The following is an 18,092-nucleotide window of genomic DNA, read 5'->3' as shown; positions in this document are numbered from 1 at the left end:
ACTGTGAGTGAAGGAGGAGAAGGTCACTAGAAGCAGCAGAATCCACAAAGGAACAGTCAGGGGGACTGGCCAGCAAAAGGTAGAGGTCCTGGAGCACCTATCATACCCTCCCTTAGCCAACCCTGGTCTTTTCTTTGACACAGGCCAGGAATCTTATTGTCTGTGGCGAGCCCTCAGGGAGGGGGAGGCTCCCTCTTGGGAGAGATTTCCAAAGCAGGCATTAGCTATAGACATTCCTACCCAGATAGTAAGGGTCTAGCTTAGTACAATCCTGTCTGCTCATATTGGAGATTGAACAAAGGGGGCACACTGAGGACAAACTAGACAGACAGATTGTCAGAGTGGATACTTAGCCTCAAGTATGGTTCAGCAGCAATCCTGAGTGCTGTCTGTACCCATGGCTGACAGAGACAGAGGAAAACGGGACTCTCACTCAGGTACACATGCAGTTTGTAGACTCACAAGCATTCTGGTTGAGTCCTCTAGCCTGTAATTGGTCCGAGCCCTATGACTTCAAGACACAAGCGTACAGAAGTAGCAGGGCCCAGGCCCATCTTCACAAGAGACACAGAACCAAAACTCACGAGAAGATAGCTACACATTTCTATGACAGAATCTTATCCCAGCTTAGAGAGCACCAAGCGAGTAACCTGTGAAGAAGGTGGGTTTGAGAAGTCATTATCCCCTACATAGATGAAACTGAGACTTGCTTGGACATAAAACAAGCCAAGGGCAGAACTAGAAATGGAATCTAAGTCTTCTGACTACAAAAGGCATCAGTTATGTACATTCACTCAGAGCTCTTCACGGTCCCTAGGAAGGCAAGATCTAGGGCCTTAGAGAAGAGGTAGTTCAGGATCACACCTGGATCCAAGGTTCTTAGGATCCTACGGCTAGGGTCAGTAGGTACCAGTGGGTACATGGTTCTACCAATTTGGAAAGGAAAAGAGCAAAAGTTCCCCTGGCACAAAGGGTCTGAATGCTGTTAGTTCCTACCAGATACTGATCCCAAGAAAAGAGCCACTGGCAGTGGGCCCTGGACTAGCCTGCAGGCATGAACGTGCAGGCAGGTTTATGGTGCCCAGGTCTCCATGCAGCTGGAATCATGGGCACAAAGCTCCTCAACTGCCCAAACATCATCTGGCCATACTTATTACTGTTGCCCAATGAAATTTTATGCATCGAGTCCACAGGTGTGATTTCCCCTTCTTTATGAGGGTCGGAATGACATCACTGATGGCCAATAGAAAAGAGCCAATTATGTCCAGGCCGTAAAAAGGAATGGGATTTTTTCAACCAAATCAAAACTTCCTTCAGTTTCATGAATGCAAGGGGCTCCCTTTAAGGAAGGGCCCCCCAGTCCTGCCTGTGGACTCTAAAGTGAGGGATATGATCACTTTCCAAATACTGTGGGGTTTAGGGCCAGACCTCCGCCTTTGGAATTAAACATGTGGCCCTGCTCTTAACACACTGGAACCCGAAGTCATCAAAACAGACACCTGACTGGCTCCTCGCTATTCCGTCCAGGGGGAAGTTGGAAAAGACGGAATACTCCTCAAGTTTCCTTATTATCCTTTTAAGTAACAAAAAAAAAAAGCCCTCTCTGTTCAGTATGGAAGGAACAGGGGTATGAAAAACTGCCCCTCCCCCACCCCCCGCAACAAGTGTACAATACAAAGCAAAAGGAGTCCAGCCTTCCCCACCCACCCCTCATCCAGCCCCACCACCTGCAGCCCAGCACTCAGGCGTGGTCCAGACAGCCCTGATGGCAAACAGGTGTGACTAGCTGGACGCCAGCCAAGGCAGGGGACTAGCTCATTAAGGGAACGCCACCCGTGCTAATGGGTATGGGCAGGATGAAGCCATTGTGAGCAGAAGCTCAGCTTTGAAGATTAGGTCAAGCAGAGCTGGTGGCTCTGCTAGAACTGCTAGTCTTGAGTCAAGGAGGCCAACAGCATCCATGGAGGTCTGACAGACCGACTGGCAGACACCAGCAGCTAGGACCAGCAGGAGAGCAGGCACCAGTGCTAGAAAAGGTCATGGCACTATTCCCACTGTGCCTTTCTCTCTGCAAGTCTTAAGGGCAACCCCAAGTCAGGGAGATGCATGTCTAACTTTTAGCAGACTCAAGCCTTTAAAGAGGAGGCCAGTCAAATTTGGAGCCATATTTGACCCCTTTCTGCCTCTCTGAAAAGGCCGTGACCCAGACCTTAGAGTGATATAGGCTGTCAGTTCTGGTGTCCAAAAGCTCTAGGACATGCATGTACTACTCACTTGCCATGGCAAACTAATTTATCTGGTCTGATATACAGAAAAAGGGGGGTTTGAGGAGCAAAGGAGAAGAGCAGGGGAAAAGGCACTGTCTTCTTCAAAGTCATAGCAGGACCATGGAAGCACAGAAGGCCTAGCTTGGTGAAGGAGTTGACCAGTAGATCCAGCCAACCAGCCAGATGGAAATGCCCGCCAAGGGACATGTATGAGGGGTGGGTGGGGCTTGTTTCCATGCAAGGTCTCTCCACTTGCTCATTCCAATACAAACATTCCCACAGAATGTTGTTGCTGGCTGTCCTGCATCTCAGAACAGCAAGACTTCCTAGGCTTCTCCCAAAGTCAAGAAGCTGAGTCTCAGGCCAGGTTCCATTCCCACTGGGTCCCTGTCTGAGAGTCCTACCCAGTCAGAGCCTCCAGTCAGCAGGTTGTGAGTCTGCATCCAGCACAAGCAGGCTACCCCATCTGAGGCCACACTGAGCTGTGGACACAGCTCTTTGTCCCTCCTGTTTCTATTTCCCCACCCAGAGGAGATAAACAGACCCGGGTGATAAACGGCCCGCCTTTCACGATCACTTTTCCTCAAGTTGAGGAGAGTAGCTGGTGATGGATGGGCTGGAATTTGGTTATCAGGAAGGGCTGTCAGCCAGAGGTGCCTATCTCCTCCCCCACTACGCAGGGCATCATTACACTGTGGCATCGAGGTAAAATATGAGCAAGGGGAGGGAAGGGAGAAAGAGGGAAGGCTGGGCTTCCACATGAAGCAAATTGAGCAACAATGAGAGCAGGCACGAGGCTGGGACGTTAGTTATCTGCCCGTGACACCTTTTATCTCTGCACAAATTGGTCCTTCCTCCCCCACTGCAGACTCTTATACAAACAGAGGCAAGCACAATGTGTCACCACTGCAATAGCGTAGCAATTTAACCCGAATTAGTGAGGGGGTCAAGCCAGGAAATAGGGTTTCTCATTTCAACAGGTTCTTTAGTCTCTGCTCTCAACCAGCACATTGGAGGGAGGAAGGTAGAGAGAAAGCAGACTAATAATTGAATTCACTCACTTGGCCACTGCTGATGTATAAAAAATTAATGCTTGAGCCTCCTACTTATCAAAGCCAGTTAGTTTCCATCTCACCTGCGAGATGGCACCATGGCAGAAGACCGTCGGCAGGCTGAGCACCCAGTGCTTTCAGCCAATGCAGGATCAGCAAGGACAGCAAGGGAGAGAAAGGCACTGCCCATAGACAGCAGCCTTGTGCCAGCAACCCCTTCTAGAAGCTATAGGATACAGTGCAGGGTGGGGGATAAGATGGGGGCAAAGTGGGTTTATAGAAAGTGATCGTATTAAAGACAACCTTGGACAGTTCAATGTACTTGAATCTACAGGCAGAAAAGCATTCTAGTTCCACCTTCCACCAGATGTCCAGGGTGCTTTTCATTAGAAACCCCTCTCAGCCCACACACACACACACACACACACACACACACACTGTCCCTCTGTTCTTCTCTGCCTGTGCACAGCCCTGGGAGAATGCACTGCCGACTTCTCAGCCCACTTTGTCCCACACTTGCCCCCATCCTCTGGGACAGCTGCAGGTTACAATTCCAACCACAGGCTTCAGAAAGATGATACACTTGCTGGAGCCTGCAAAGGGTCAGGAGAGAGTACTGTTTGAAATACCAGTGTGACAGCTGGCTCCTTGTCTGTCTCTTCCTCCCCCATGCCCCTCCCCAAACTTGTCATGGTACAAGAAGTCTATAAGCATCCCATCAGCTTTAAATATCAGTGTGCGTGAAGCAGGAGCATGAGAGTGAGGGAGCGAGATGCAGACAGCGAGCGCCTCTGTCGCCACTGCCTGTCAGGGAACACTAATGAATTTCACCACCAGCAAGCCATGTTTCATATGGGGCGGGGGGGAGGGGGGGGAGGTAGGGGAGGAGTGAGGGTAGTTTTCTAGGGAGAACTCTCACAGTATTAAAACATCTATTCCCAAAGCTCTGTTAATAAATGTCACTGCAGAGGGTCTGCCACTAGGACTTCAAGGCAAAGGAGAGGTTGGGACAAGCCCTGAAAACCCTCTCAAACAGGAAGGGCAGTGCAAGTGTGAGTCTGGAGGGAGCCAGCTGAGGCCCACAATTAGGAGGGTGACCACCATCACCCGTACTCATTCATAACGGCCTATGATGCTTGGTTGAGAGGACTAGGACCAGAGGGAAAGGCCTCAGGCAGGGAGAGATCACCAGCTGTGCCTTCCTGGCCAGAGTACTACCTACCCCACTTCCCATCAATTTCAGTCAACTCATTTCACAGACGGCAGGGGACTCCGGGCCATCCTTCCAGACTGAGGGGAGGTGGGGTGACAAAACTCTGGTACCAGTCCCAACAGGAAGCTACTTCCCCTGCAGATGTCAGGAGCTAGAGCTTATTATAATCTCCACTTTTTAGATGAGGAAATGGAGGTTCGGAGAAGTAATGTGACTTTCCCAGGATTCCACAACTAATAAGTAACAGAGCCAGAACTTGAACCCAGCTCTCTTAATTTTAAAAAAAATATATATATTTTATTGATTTTTTACAGAGAGGAAGGGAGAGGGATAGATAGTTAGAAACATCGATGAGAGAGAAACATCGACCAGCTGTCTCCTGCACACCCCCCACTGGAGATGTGCCCGCAACCAAGGTACATGCCCTTGACCGGAATCGAACCTGGGACCTTTCAGTCTTCAGGCTGATGCTCTATCCACTGAGCCAAACCGGTTAGGGCCAGGTCTCTTAATTTTTAATAAAGGCCCTGCTCTTTTCCACAATACTTTGCAGCTCCTCTGAAGAGGGGCTGATCACCTCACTGTCTCCCGTGTGTACTCTACTGCCCTTCCCCTCCAATCGCTCCCACTGGTACACATACCCCTCTGGCCTGGCATGGGCCACAGCTGTCATGTAGCACAGAGCTGGGCTCCAGGCCAGGGTGAACCCAGACTGGCAGAGAAAGGCCTGGGAGTGAGCCAGGCCATCACCTGGGAGTCTCCACAGCTCAGAGGGCATGGTTGCAGGCACAAGCTTTCCCTTGGGTGCCCTCTGCACAGCAGTGTCTGATCTGCACAGCTCTGATCAGCAGTGTCTGATCTGGCAGCGACCTGCTATGCAGGGGGCAAATGACATTTAATTTCCTCTTGGTTTCCCTATGGTACAGACGAAAGGCCGTCACCTGCGTCTGGGTCTGGCAGCGCAGCTGGAAGTGTTCCCAGACATGCTGCTCTGGAGAGTTCCCAAACAGAAACCAGAACACAGGCGGGTGCAGAGGGACGCCCACAGGCCAGGTTGCCAGTGCTCCCAGAGAAAACCAACCTCAAATCCCCATTGCCAGGCAGTTGCTCAAAGCCTCCAAAAGGCACTGTATATGTATATAGTGCCTCTCTGCTCCACTGCTTTTTGGCCCACTTGCCAGCCAACTGTCTCTACTCACATTTCTCCTACACAAATGGAGCCCACACAAATGACCACATGAAGCACACACAGTGCCACAAACATCCTACGGAACAATACAACATGCACCTTCCCAGTGCCACAAGTACTCCCCTGAAATCAAATAACTTGTCTCTCTCCAGTCCCTCTCCAGTGAAACAAGACAAGTGTCTTTCCAGGATTCCTCCCAGGGCAATTCTTCCACCTGTTGTGGCCGAGGGAAGTGTTGGAGGTGCCCCCAGAACCTGGCCAGATGGTAAGGCAGAGGCCTCAGCAGGCAGCAGGGAGTGAGGTGGAGGGACTTGGGGGGAGCAGGTGACAGGAGGTTTCCAGGGCACTTTGGTCAGTGTCTCAGCTAGTGAACTATTTATTCTGTTTTAACCAGGAAAATTAGGAGCTCCTTAGCAGTTTGAGCTGTCTCCAAGATACCTCATTCATCCTCGACTAGTCTCTACCTGGCCTGTGGCCATCTTGACCCTTTGCCTGGGCTGCCTTTGTAGGTCCTACATTGCCCTCTGGAGGCTCTGCAGAGAGGCATCCTGCAAGCACTCAGGATCTGGGATAGTCTGACCTCTGCTCCAATATACTCAAAGACACACCTGTTTCCTCTAAACCCCTGGCTGATCTACTCTGCCCTGATCCCAGCTCCCCTGAATCCTTCAAGATGTGTGAGTCACACTTCTGGGTGGGCATTAGAATGTGTCGGTGGTTTTTAAACTGTTCTCCATGGAGCTCTAGGGTTCCAGGAGGGATGTCAGGCTACTTTGTGGACTGGGGCAGAAGGAGGAAGAAGCTGTCCCAGCTTCAACTAGGACAACTTGACTTTTGTATATTTTGTAATACTGGGCTTTCTTTAAAGTCTTGTTTTTTTAAGTTTACTGCTTAAGAAAATACCACCCATTCGGTGTCTCCACTATGATCCTCTGGATTCTTTCTCATAGTATTTGTTTTGTATCTTCTCTGCAGCATACTCATATTCTACCTCACATAGCCTGTGGGTGCTTATGCACAGGCTGCTCTTCCTGCCCTGGTCACCTGGCAGTCCCTACAGTTCCCAGCACAGTTTTACTGGGCCCAGAGCAGATCTCAACAGGGCCTAACTTGAGGCTACTGCTGAAAGGCCAGTATTTCCAGGATATGCAGTGTTTAGCACCTTCGAAGGCAGTTTCCAACAGTGCTCCTTAGAAGAAAAGAGCTGCAGTGGAGGGTAACTGACATTTACAAGAAGGTCCAGGTGAAGACATGTGGCACATGTCCTCTTAAATGAACAAATGGGGTATACCTGCTACCATCGTCAATCACCTAAACCAACCTCCAGGGGACCAAAGAGACTTGCATGTGGCCAATCTTTGGGCAAAATACAGCATATTCACCCGGCCAGTGTGGCTCAGTGGCTGAGCGTCAACCTATGAACCAGGAGGTCACAATTTGATTCCCGATCAGGGCACATGCCAGGGTTGCAGGCTCAATCCCCAGTGCAGGAGGCAACTGATCAATGATTCTCTGTTATCATTGATGTTTCCATCTTTCTTTCCCTTTCTGTTCCTCTCTGAAATCAATAAAAATAAGAAGTTTCTAAACCCTGAATGTGGGACCATGGGAACATAGGATGATGAACATAGTACTCAACTGAGTACTCAAGGGTCTGTCCCCCTACAGAGGAGTCACTAGGGTTAGAAATGGGTGAAGCCTCTTGGCCCCATTAACCAAGCCCATGGCTTGGACCTCCTCTGGACAGCACTGGGGAGGAAGTGAGGGGGAGGCAGGGTTCTGTGCTCCTCCTAGCTAAAGCCACTTGTTAATAGGCCCTAGATTCCCTTATCCCTGGGGAAAGGAAGGTAGCAATGAGCCCTTCACCCCACCCCCATACACACATGCCTCCCAGCAGGGCCAGGGAGGACAGCCATTAGTGTGTGCCTCAGCAGACAATGGGGAGGAGAAGTCTCCAGAGCAAAGGACAACTGCAGCAATTAGAATGCAGGGAGGTTCAGAAGCTATTTAACTGGGTGACCCCTGAGGTCGCTGCATCTGACTCCCATCCCTGGATAAATATTGTATGAGAGGGGAGGGGGGCGAGCTAGGGAGCCATTGGAGTGCTGCTTCTCCTTCCACTCCTTTCCCCACCCCACACAGCTGCCTCCAGTCACACACGCCAGGAACATTATTTACAGCCCTGACAGTCAGAGCAATCACTCTGCTAACCAAGAGGGAATGGACAAAGTCGACTTACCAAAAATTGACTATGGCAAGTAAAGAGGAAACCAGGGCTGGTGGAGGAAGGTAGCTGAACCAACACTGAGATGCAAGGCGCCTCCCATATTCTGAATCCAGCTGCAGAAAATACGATGTCACCCCCAAAACTACTGGCAGATGAAGCTGGTCCCACATGGAGAGAGTAAATCAGAAATGGAGTATGCTTCCATCTTTTGGAGGCTCCACAGTGGAAAAATCCCTGGATCTTATCACTACCCAGGAGTTCCTTAGTAAAGACAGGAGTCTTAGCTACCTTCCCAGAGGAAGTGGGACTAGCCACATGCCACTTATCCAGCTGGTCCCTTTGCTGACCCAGTAGGAAAAAGCAGGCAAGTCAGTCACAGCAGAAAGGGGTCAGGGAGGGGGAAGAGGAGGAGACTGTCGGAGTGCGGGCTGCGCCTCAGCCCCCACATTGCCGCTCCTCCAGTCCTGCTCTAATGCACCCTGACATGCCTCTGAAGACAGAGAGCTGTTTGCAGTCAGCACCGTGATTTGTTAGTAATTATTTCCATGGTGTCACATTGCTGTCACTCTGTTAACAAAGAGACAGGCTGCCTCAGGCTGCCTGCAAGAAAGAATCGCAGAGAAAAAGGCCTGTCAGGCTCCCGGGAGTCTCTGGGCTGGCTAGCTTTCTTCCCCAAACCAACATCCTTGCAGGCTTTGGAAGAAACAGTTTTACAGAACTAACAAGTTTGAGTCGTGTCACCCTTTAGCCTGGGACACTGAGAATTGATCCCAGCCACTCACAGCCACCGTTCCAAAAGCCCTACAGAGCTGAGCCCGAGTCCACAGATCATTGAACCCTGGGCCACTACGCCAGCCACAGCCTTGGAGTTCCCTGGCCTTCATCTTCCAAGACCCTTGCTCCCTGGCTCTTCTTCCTTTCTGGGGTGTTCACAGACTCTTGCGTGCTCTTAGGAGCCTGACAAAAGAAATCTATTTCAGACCACACCGACGCAGTTGCCCCTCTGGCACAGACGGTGGTCAGAAAGAATATGAGAGCAGATTCCTTGAATCTGTCAACCACAGTTCAGTACCAAGGCTGCTCAGGTGTCAATGCCCAGGTGCCTCCAGGTGTCTGAGCACCTGTGAGGAGATCCCCACAGAGCTTCCCTGTTGTTCCCAGTGCCTGGACTGGTGCGGCATCTGCGCTCAAAGAACTGGTGCTTTGCTTTAGCACAAAGTAATGTCTCCATCACTGTGGCTGGGAATTAGAGGACAGATTGGCAAGCGCTGACAAAACAGAGGTCACTCACCTTACAGGCATGGAGAGTTGGAGATTAATTCTCTCCCCCTTACAGAGGGAATCAGACTCCAGGCCAGTGGAAGGGAAGCACCAATATTCAGAAACCCTTTCAATGCCAAGCAGTAGCAGCAGCACAAAAGGGAGACCAAAGCCCATAAGCCCTAGAGAGGCCTTGGCAAGGTGGCAAGGGCCAAGGCCACGTGGCTCCTGCAGAATCCCATAGGACAGAGCAGCCGGGACAAGACTAAGATTCTCTGGCATCTGGGTCCAAGAGGCAGAGGACAGTGCTAGCTGCATGCACTGCAATGTGAACTCCATGAAGGGAGTATACTTTGGAAGTTTGAGCTATTTGATCACTGCCGCATTCCCCTACCTAGAACAGTGCAAGGCATATAATGCACATTCAATAAACATCTGCTGACAGAATAAATAAATGGGTCAGTATGGCTCAAAGGCCCTTCCACAGGCCTGGGGTCAGCCCAGCCTCTCCCTATTCACAGGAGTTCAGAGAAGAGGGAGGCCAGTGTGGATTTCAGAAGAGACAAGAAAGAACATATGCCCAAGGGACTGGAGTTAGGTTTTAAAAGATGAGGGGGAGTGGGACAAGGTGACAGGCCTAGGAAGATTCTCATATCAGATTGAACATTCACATACTCATTCAACAAATATGTATTCAAGGACTAAAGAAGGTAAGCAGTCCAACAAAAGGAAAATAGATAAACTTTAGTACAGTAACACAATGGAATATTACACAGGTTGAACTGATACATAAAATAACATGGATGAATCTCTTGTACGTTATATTGAGCAAAGAAAACCAGACGCAAAAGAATACATGTTGTATGATTCCATTTATATGAATGTCAAGAACAAGAAAAATAAGCAAAAGTAATAGATGTCAGAACAGTGGTCACCTTGCAGGGGGAAGGCATTACTGAGAGGGGCACAAGGAAACTTTCCGGGATGATGGAAAAGCTTCATCTTAATCTGGGTGGTGGTTACACAGGTGTGTATGTGTATAAAGATATAACGAGCTGTACACTTCACATTTTTATACTTCATGCACTCCACTATAATTATTTCATATCTTAATTTCTAGAAAGTTTTTTTTTTAAAAATTGGGTCTCAAGAGTCATACAGAGTTTTTAAAAAAACACAAAAATATCTCACCTGAAGGAAAAAAATTTCTGAGAGCAATAGTGGCACCTTCTTGAGTTCAGAGCATAAGCCCTTCAGCCTCACTCTCTGTCTGCCAGAGGACACAGGGCCCAAGCCAGTGGCAGGGCCTCGAGAGATACAAAAATGTTCAAATCACAAGAGTGCAGCCCAAATCCTAGTGTCATGCCTGGTGGGAGGCCCACACAACCTCTATTCTGTACCTGGCGAGCTCTAGGGATGCAGAGTCGGATTGGTGAAGCCATGGCCCCAGCTGTTTTTGAGGCTCTCTGAGCAGCCTGTCTGTCAAATTCTGCCACAGAGCATAGAACCAGACTTCCAAAGACTGCTCTGAAGAGTCACAGACACAAGACCAATCTGTCTTCTTGACAACCCGGGCAGAGACTGGCTGAGTTTCCCCAACTCTGGGCTACAACAAAGGTCTCAGCGACGACAGCCCCTGCTGCCAGCAAAGAGGAGGCGATTAGATCCTCACAGATGGTCAAGGGGAGCTCCAGATGCAAATCCAAGGACCAGAACCTAGGCAGCAGCACTTGCCTCAGGATCAGTTAAGCAGTAAAGAGCCACCCTGTCAGCAGCTCTCCAGCAGACTGAAGCATGAGGCTCCCACTGCCAAAACATCTCAAAGCCTGATTATTTACTATACAAATATCTTTAAATTTTTAAAAAGTATGTTTTTATTGATTTCAGAGAGAGGAAGGGAGAATGAGAGAGAGATAGAAACATCAGTCATGAGGGAAAATCATTGATCGGCTGCCTCTGGCACCACCCCCTACTGGGGATCGCACCTGCAACCTGGGCATGTGCCCTGACCGGAAATCAAACTGTGACCTCCTGTTTTATGGATCGATGCTCAACCACTGAGCTACACCGTTTAGGCACAAATATCTTTATCTTTTATTGGGATTTTAACTGAGACAAACTTCCATTCCAGGGGTTCCTATAATCACTGACGTTCTTTTGACCCTCTAACACTTTCCCAGGAGGTGAGATGAGGCTGCCACTGGAGTTTCACCCTTCAGCCTACAAGTGCCCAGAAGGTGGACCATCAGAGGCTCTGTCTGCCAGGGAGACAACAAGCATCTCCCCCAGTGTCCCTGTAGATCCAAAGTCCTCCCAGAGCAGATCAACTTCCACAAACTCAGGCTCTGAGGGAAGGAAGCAAGATGAGTTGCCTGTTGACCTGTAGTGCCAGGGACATGGAGAAGAGTGGAAGGGAACACAGGTAGGAAACCAGGAACCTGCTCAGCCTCCACAGAAACCTGCTCTTGCCCTAGGGCCTGTCCATGAGAAACAGATAGTCCTTGGCCAAGCCCATAACCAGGAGCCCCTTTATACCAGCTCCAGGCCCCAAGACTTGTGCAGGTGGGGGGAGGGGGGGGCTCATGCCTTTGTGAGGATGCTGGCCCCCAGGCATGTGAGCACTCAGGTGGAGGCGGGGCACACCTCGTTCCTCCAAGCTCACGAACTCTCGGCCCAAGGAGCTGTCAGGCTAACGAGGCTACCCCACCACCACTCCATCTGAGCGTGTGGCAGGCTGTACCGCACGACTGGCTTCAGGTGGCTTTTCTTTAATTAATGGCATCCCAGGCTCTGCAGGGAGCTTCACCCTACAATGAATGGCCCTCTCTCATTAGAGGCAAGCCTGCCATGATGTATTCAGGGTGAGGGCCAGGATTCATTTCCCTGTCTGTGGGTTGGGGATGGGAGGGAGAGGAGAGGCAGCAGGGACAGATTTATATCGAGTGACTTGGATTAGCTGCAGCTGAAACATGACCCCATCAACTCAAGCTGCCTTCTTGGGGCTAACCCGATGCACCTTTGCTGACGAGAGGGCTCTAGGGAAGCTGAAGGGAGGGCAGAAGGTCTGGTTCTTGTTCTCTCTGGGCTTTGGCTGCAGCTCAAAGGCCCAGAATTCCTATACAACCTCCAGAAATCCCCCCAACCCCCCCACTCCACAACACGCACACACTCTGTGTGCACTGGGAGCCTGGCCTGACTGAGCTTCTTCATGGCCAGGAAGCTGACCCATTGGCCTCAGAGCTATAGGACTGAGGCTTTGACCATGGCTGTCAGCTGGCTCTCCCGCCTTCTGTAGAAAATACCCTCGCTCCCTACCTCAGAGGAGTCCCCAGTGTGGTAATGCCCCACATCTGCTGTCCGGACAGGACCCAAGTATGTGTTTTTTTTAAAAATATATTTTATTGATTTTTTACAGAGAGGAAGGGAGAGAGATAGATAGAGAGTTAGAAACATCGATGAGAGAGAAACATCGATCAGCTGCCCCCCGCACATCTCCCACTGGGGATGTGCCCGCAACCCAGGCACATGCCCTTGACCAGAATCGAACCTGGGACCCTTCAGTCCGCAGGCCGACGCTCTATCCACTGAGCCAAATCGGTTTCGGCCCAAGTATGTTCTGACACAGTGCCTCTCAGACCTCAAGCCACCCAGCACCAGGGAAAATCAGTCTGACACAAAAACATATTGTCAACCATCATCTCACTATGGTGATCCATTTGGCTGAACCCCACCTTCAGGGTGGGGAGATTCTGGGCAATACCACTCTCCTCCTCTTAATCTCCACCTGGTACCATCTCACAGGATCATGAGACTGAGCAGGGGAACTGGGGTCTTGTAGGCAAAAAGGAAAACTTGGGCCTACAGTTGTTCATGTCTTTACTGTACTTCTCACAGCCTTAGAAAGAAGGCCACCTGCACTCTGCTAGCCAAACAGGTGGCTTTAGGCCTAGGTAGGTTCAGGCTGGGAGCAAACAGCACATAGCCCTATAAACTCCCCCTGCAAATCCCTCTAAACCTGACATTCAGTTTTGCTTGTGCTTGGGAGAAAAATCATACCTCAGCGCCTTCCCTCTATCCATCCTCAGCCCTCTCAGAATGCCCAATTCACTAAGAGAGCTGGTTCTTGTTCTCTCACCTGCCCTGCCAGCCAATCAGAAGGTTGCTTTGCAGGCCTGCTGTGTCCCTAGGAGGGCCAGGCATAATGCCTATCATCTGTACACACACCCACTCCATGTCATCCGCGCTTCTCCCAGGCCCTCATGGGGAAGCATTCATATACCCTTCCTTCCCTACTCAGAAAGAGATGTAGCTCAGTTCCGCTTTGCTAAGCCCTATTTGGCAATGTGTCTAAACACATGCAAACTTAATTAGTTCAGGAGGAGAGCCCAAGCGCTTGCAGTGACAGATAAAAGTATCAGGAAATGAGACAAGTCAGGACTGCCAGGGAGTTCTTACTCAAGCCCCTTCCCCCAGCAGGTTGCTAATCATAGTTCAGTGCTGGGACCCTCTGGCACACCCATGAGCAAGGGGCAAGGCTCTCATGGGCTTAGTGACATGATAAGATGCCCCGCATGCTCAGAGGCTCCACCTCCGCATGCTTTCAAACATACCGAGTGCCCAAAGCAATACTTTTTAAGATTTTCTTATTTATTTTTAGAGAGAGAGGAAGGGAGAGCAAAAGGGGTGGGAAGAGAGAGAGAGAGAGGGAGAGAGATATCTGAGAGTGGAATTATCAACCGGTTGCCTCCTGCAAGCCCCTACTGGGGATCGAGCCCACAACCCTAACATATGCCCTGACCGGGAATCAAATGGGCAACCTTCCGGTGCACAGGAAGATGCCGAACCAACTGAGCTGCGCCAGCCAGGGCCTGGCAGTGGTTTTCTTAAGACAGATCTGAGGAGTCATTCATTTGTAGCTCTGGAAGGAGGCTCTCAGTCCAAATTGCCCCCACCACACCTCCTGGCCAACCATGCCCCCACATCAAAATGAACGTTAACAGTTCAGACCTCCACCGACCCCAGACCAGGTACCAGCAGCCAAAAAAAAAAATCAGAGAATATTCCAAGGCTCTGCCACTCAGTGCAAACAAAGAAGAGGGTGTTAAGCAGGGGTGTGACACAATCTGCTGGAAAAGAAGCAAGACTGGAATGAAAAAAGACTAATTAGAAGACATTTAATAAGCCACAAAGAATATTGTGACCTTAACTAGGGCAGTGGAAATGGGGATGGAAAGAAGGTAACGACTCTGAGAAAGCTCTGGGAGGAAGACTCAATAGGATTTGGCAATTAATTGGTTATGGCCAGAGAAAGGAATCAAGGATGATTCTCAGGTTTCTGACAGAGCTACTGAGTCGCCATCTGAGGGAATATTGGAGGTCTAGTGTTGAGAGAAAGATAAGCCTTGAGCTTTTAGGGGCCTGTGGACATGTAGGTGGGGACAGAAAATAGGGGCTGGATATGAAGGTTTGGAGTTCAGATGGCAGATGGAACAGTGTCTTTTCTCCAATGGGATCTCTGCTGCCATGTCAGTTTCCATTTCTCAGTTGCAGAAAAGATGGTAAGACATCAGCATACAGAGGATACTTGAAGCTATGGCAAAAGGTGAGCTTACTCTGGTAAGTGTGAGTGTGCAGAATAAAAAGAAAAGACAGCCAGGACAGAGATCAAAGAAATACCAATATTTAAGAAACAAAATTTAGGAAAAAAGGAAAAAGCGTCCATAAGACACTGGGAAGGAAAAGCCAGAGGAAAGGGAGACACAGAAAAGAAAAGATAAAGAGCATTTCAAGAAGGATGAAGTGGTCAACTCAGCTGAATGATGCCAAGAAGTCCCAACCTTTTGTCTATATCCTACACTTCCCCCCAACACACACACAGGACGTCACTGTCCCACAGTTCTCTCCCAGGTGTGTGGTTCCATCACTATGGGACTTCACTCTAGGTGACTGTAGCTCTTCAATAGTGTTGGCCACTTGACTGCAGCCCTGAGGGCACCCTCAATAGTCCCCTGAGTGCATGTCCCCCAAATAAAGTTGAGCAATCTGAACAAGTATCTTTGATCTCCACTTCCTGAAACCTGAAGTGTTCCAGGTCCACAACTGCACAGGCACCATCAGAAAGGTGTAGTATGCACCCTCATGAGGAAGGCAGCCCAGCATTGACACTTTCAATTCCAGAATTGAGGCTGAGCTAGATGAGGGTCCTTGCAGCAGGCTCTGAGCAGCCCTAGACTCTGCTCCACCAGAGCAGAGCCTGATTACCTGGATCCTCTTCAAAGGTCCTCTTCCCAGACTACACTGAGGGCCAGGCCTTCCTTCGTGTCAGCTCTTCCCTACCCCCTCCATTCTCACCCTCAACCCTACCCTTCTCTCTTCCTGACCTGCCCCCCTTCTCAGACTCACAGGCCACTGGGAAAGACTCTGGTCTAGCTTCTCGGCCACTCTGTGCTATTCAGGCTAAAATCTGAGTTCCTCAACGGTGGCACCTCCCCACTCTGCACGGGCCCTACCCTTCCACCACATCAAAGATGGAACCCCTTTATAGAGACATTCCTGCCTAGGTAAGACGACAGAAAACTGGTGAAAGAACGTTAAACCCCATTAGGAGCTTCAGGTAGTGAAAGCAAGCTACTATGGACCAATGCCAGAACAAGTGTTGTATCTTAAACGTGTTTAGAAAGAAAATTAAATCAGCACTTACTAAATTAACACCTGCCTAAGCAGGATCTGTGACTACAGCATCAAAGCCCACATAAACCTGAAGTATCAACTCATCCAGTTTTGACAAAAGATGGACACAAAATGATTTTGTCAGGATGGGAGATTTCTTTTCTCCGGTGGGATTTCTGCTGCCACTTCAGTTCCCATTTCTCAGTGCTTCACTAATCAGGCCCTTTCCAACAAAAGTGACGTGAAGCTGGTTGGGGGAAGCGGGGGCTGGGAGAGAGGGAGGACAGCAATGAGGAGCCATGTCTCTGGGAAACCAGAGTGGGAAATGGAAATGTTTGCTGAATTCCTTAGAGTTAGTTAAATCTGAAAATGGATGTCAAAATAAGAAGTAAGCCACATACTAACAAGTTGTGGGTGTCAGTCTAACACCACCCTTGTCAGGCTCATCATCAGCCTTTACCAGGCGCATGAAAAGGTGAGGGCTCTGACGAGCCATCTGACGAGAGGTTCCAGGAACGCCGATAAGCTGTGCGCTGTCACGCAGCACTACTTAGGTTTCCTCTCTGGCTGTTTTTATTTTGTTACACATTTAATTAAGAGCCTTCCCAGCAGTTATGCGGAGTCCTGCTTGTAAAAGGCAGCACAGTGCTCTCCTCCCCCCAACCTCTGCCACCTGACATCTGCTTCCTCCTGCACACTCTTTCAGAGCTTCACTGGCTTTCCCAATCCAAACCCAAACCCGCATCCCAAGTCTGCCCAACCCCTTTTTTCTTTTTGGACGTTATATGGTCTCAGAATTCAATTCTGCCTAGCTGTGAGTCTTTACCAATTTGAGCCTCAGTTTTTAATTTTGTTTTGTGTGTTCGTTTCAGCTTTAAAGGGATACTACCTCCTAACCAGGGAAGATAGGAGGACCGAATGACATATGGTTATGTACTCATGAAAATGTGGTTCCCTTTCATATATGCTTAGATTGAACAACCCAATCCCCAAACTTGATCACACCTTGTTGATTACATGATTTCTTGTGAAGATATAGAGCAGCCTCCGGAGTCACCTAAATCTGCCAGGGCCCACCATGCCAAGGGCTGAGCTGCTACTGCAGGCCAAAGTGGGCCAGACTCCAAGCCTAGGGGGCCCAGCCATATAGTCCCCAACTTCATGTCCAGGAACATTTTCATATGCACATACAGGATGGGGCAAAAGTAGCTGTTCATATTGTGAGAACATGAAACACAGAGTTTATTCTTGTATTGTTATTTATTAATTACTGTATTATTTCCACACGAACAGCTGTAAACCTACTTTTGCCCCACCCTGTGTATGTACATGCCACAAAAGATTCTGAAATGTGGGTTGTGTGACATGAACATGCTAAAGACCACTAGAAAACCACTAGAGGAGTGGGAGCCCCAGGAGGCTACCTGGAGGAACCAGGCCTCTGGACTGGACCACAGGAGCCTCAGAAGTCTGGTATTAGCCTGCACTCTGCCCGACCCCCAACAGCTTCTCCTGTGCTATGGAGCTCCACTAAGTCCTTCTCTGCTTCAAGTGCTCAAAGCTGCCAGGACACCTTAAACAAGAACAACAGCCTTCCTCTTCCTTTCTCCATGGAGCCCGCCTCTGATTCATACCAGCCCAGCCTGTATAATTTCCCTGACTGATGAATGTCATCGGGGAGCACAAGATCCCCTGGCGCTTGGGAGCTGTGTGTGCAAACCTGGAGGTGTGCAGCCAGTGTGTGGGAGATGAGGTGTGTGGGTGTTTATGTGACCTGGGCTTCTTTTTCTTCCTCCTGTCTCACCTAGAGAGTTGGTATCCAATTGCAGGCCTGACACCCACCAAGCTGGGTGCATAACTTTGCCTCAATGACCAGTATCCAAAAGGCATAAAAAAGACCTTGGTGAGAAAATAATGCCTAATTTGGTAGGAAATATCATTCCAGAACCGCTACTCCCAACTCCCCACCAATACCCCATGCTATGCTCAAAAGCATAGGTGCATACGTGTATATGCTCGTATATAAACACACACACACACACACACACACACACACACACACACAATGCTTGCCGCCACCATCAGTCACAAAGAACACAGAGTTATCGATTCTATCAATCCTCAGCAAACAATGCCCCTCCCACCTCCACCACACTTTAGTTCCCTGGGGGCTGTCTGAAGCCAGGTATCCATGAGGACAGACAAGACACAGAAG

General features: G+C 49.6%; 1 protein-coding gene across 11 annotated transcripts in view; it reads right to left on the bottom strand.

Annotated features, from left to right (window-relative positions):
- Positions 1 to 18,092, bottom strand: part of ERI3 (ERI1 exoribonuclease family member 3) — a 132,256-nt gene that overhangs the window by 69,660 nt on the left and 44,504 nt on the right. The window lies entirely within an intron of this gene.

Source organism: Myotis yumanensis, unplaced genomic scaffold (assembly GCF_028538775.1).
Source record: "Myotis yumanensis isolate MYYU_CA2020_CCGP unplaced genomic scaffold, mMyoYum1.0.hap1 SCAF_2, whole genome shotgun sequence".
Taxonomy (NCBI): Eukaryota; Metazoa; Chordata; class Mammalia; order Chiroptera; family Vespertilionidae; genus Myotis; species Myotis yumanensis.
Note: the sequence above shows the minus strand (reverse complement) of the source record. Positions and strands in the feature narration are given on the sequence as shown.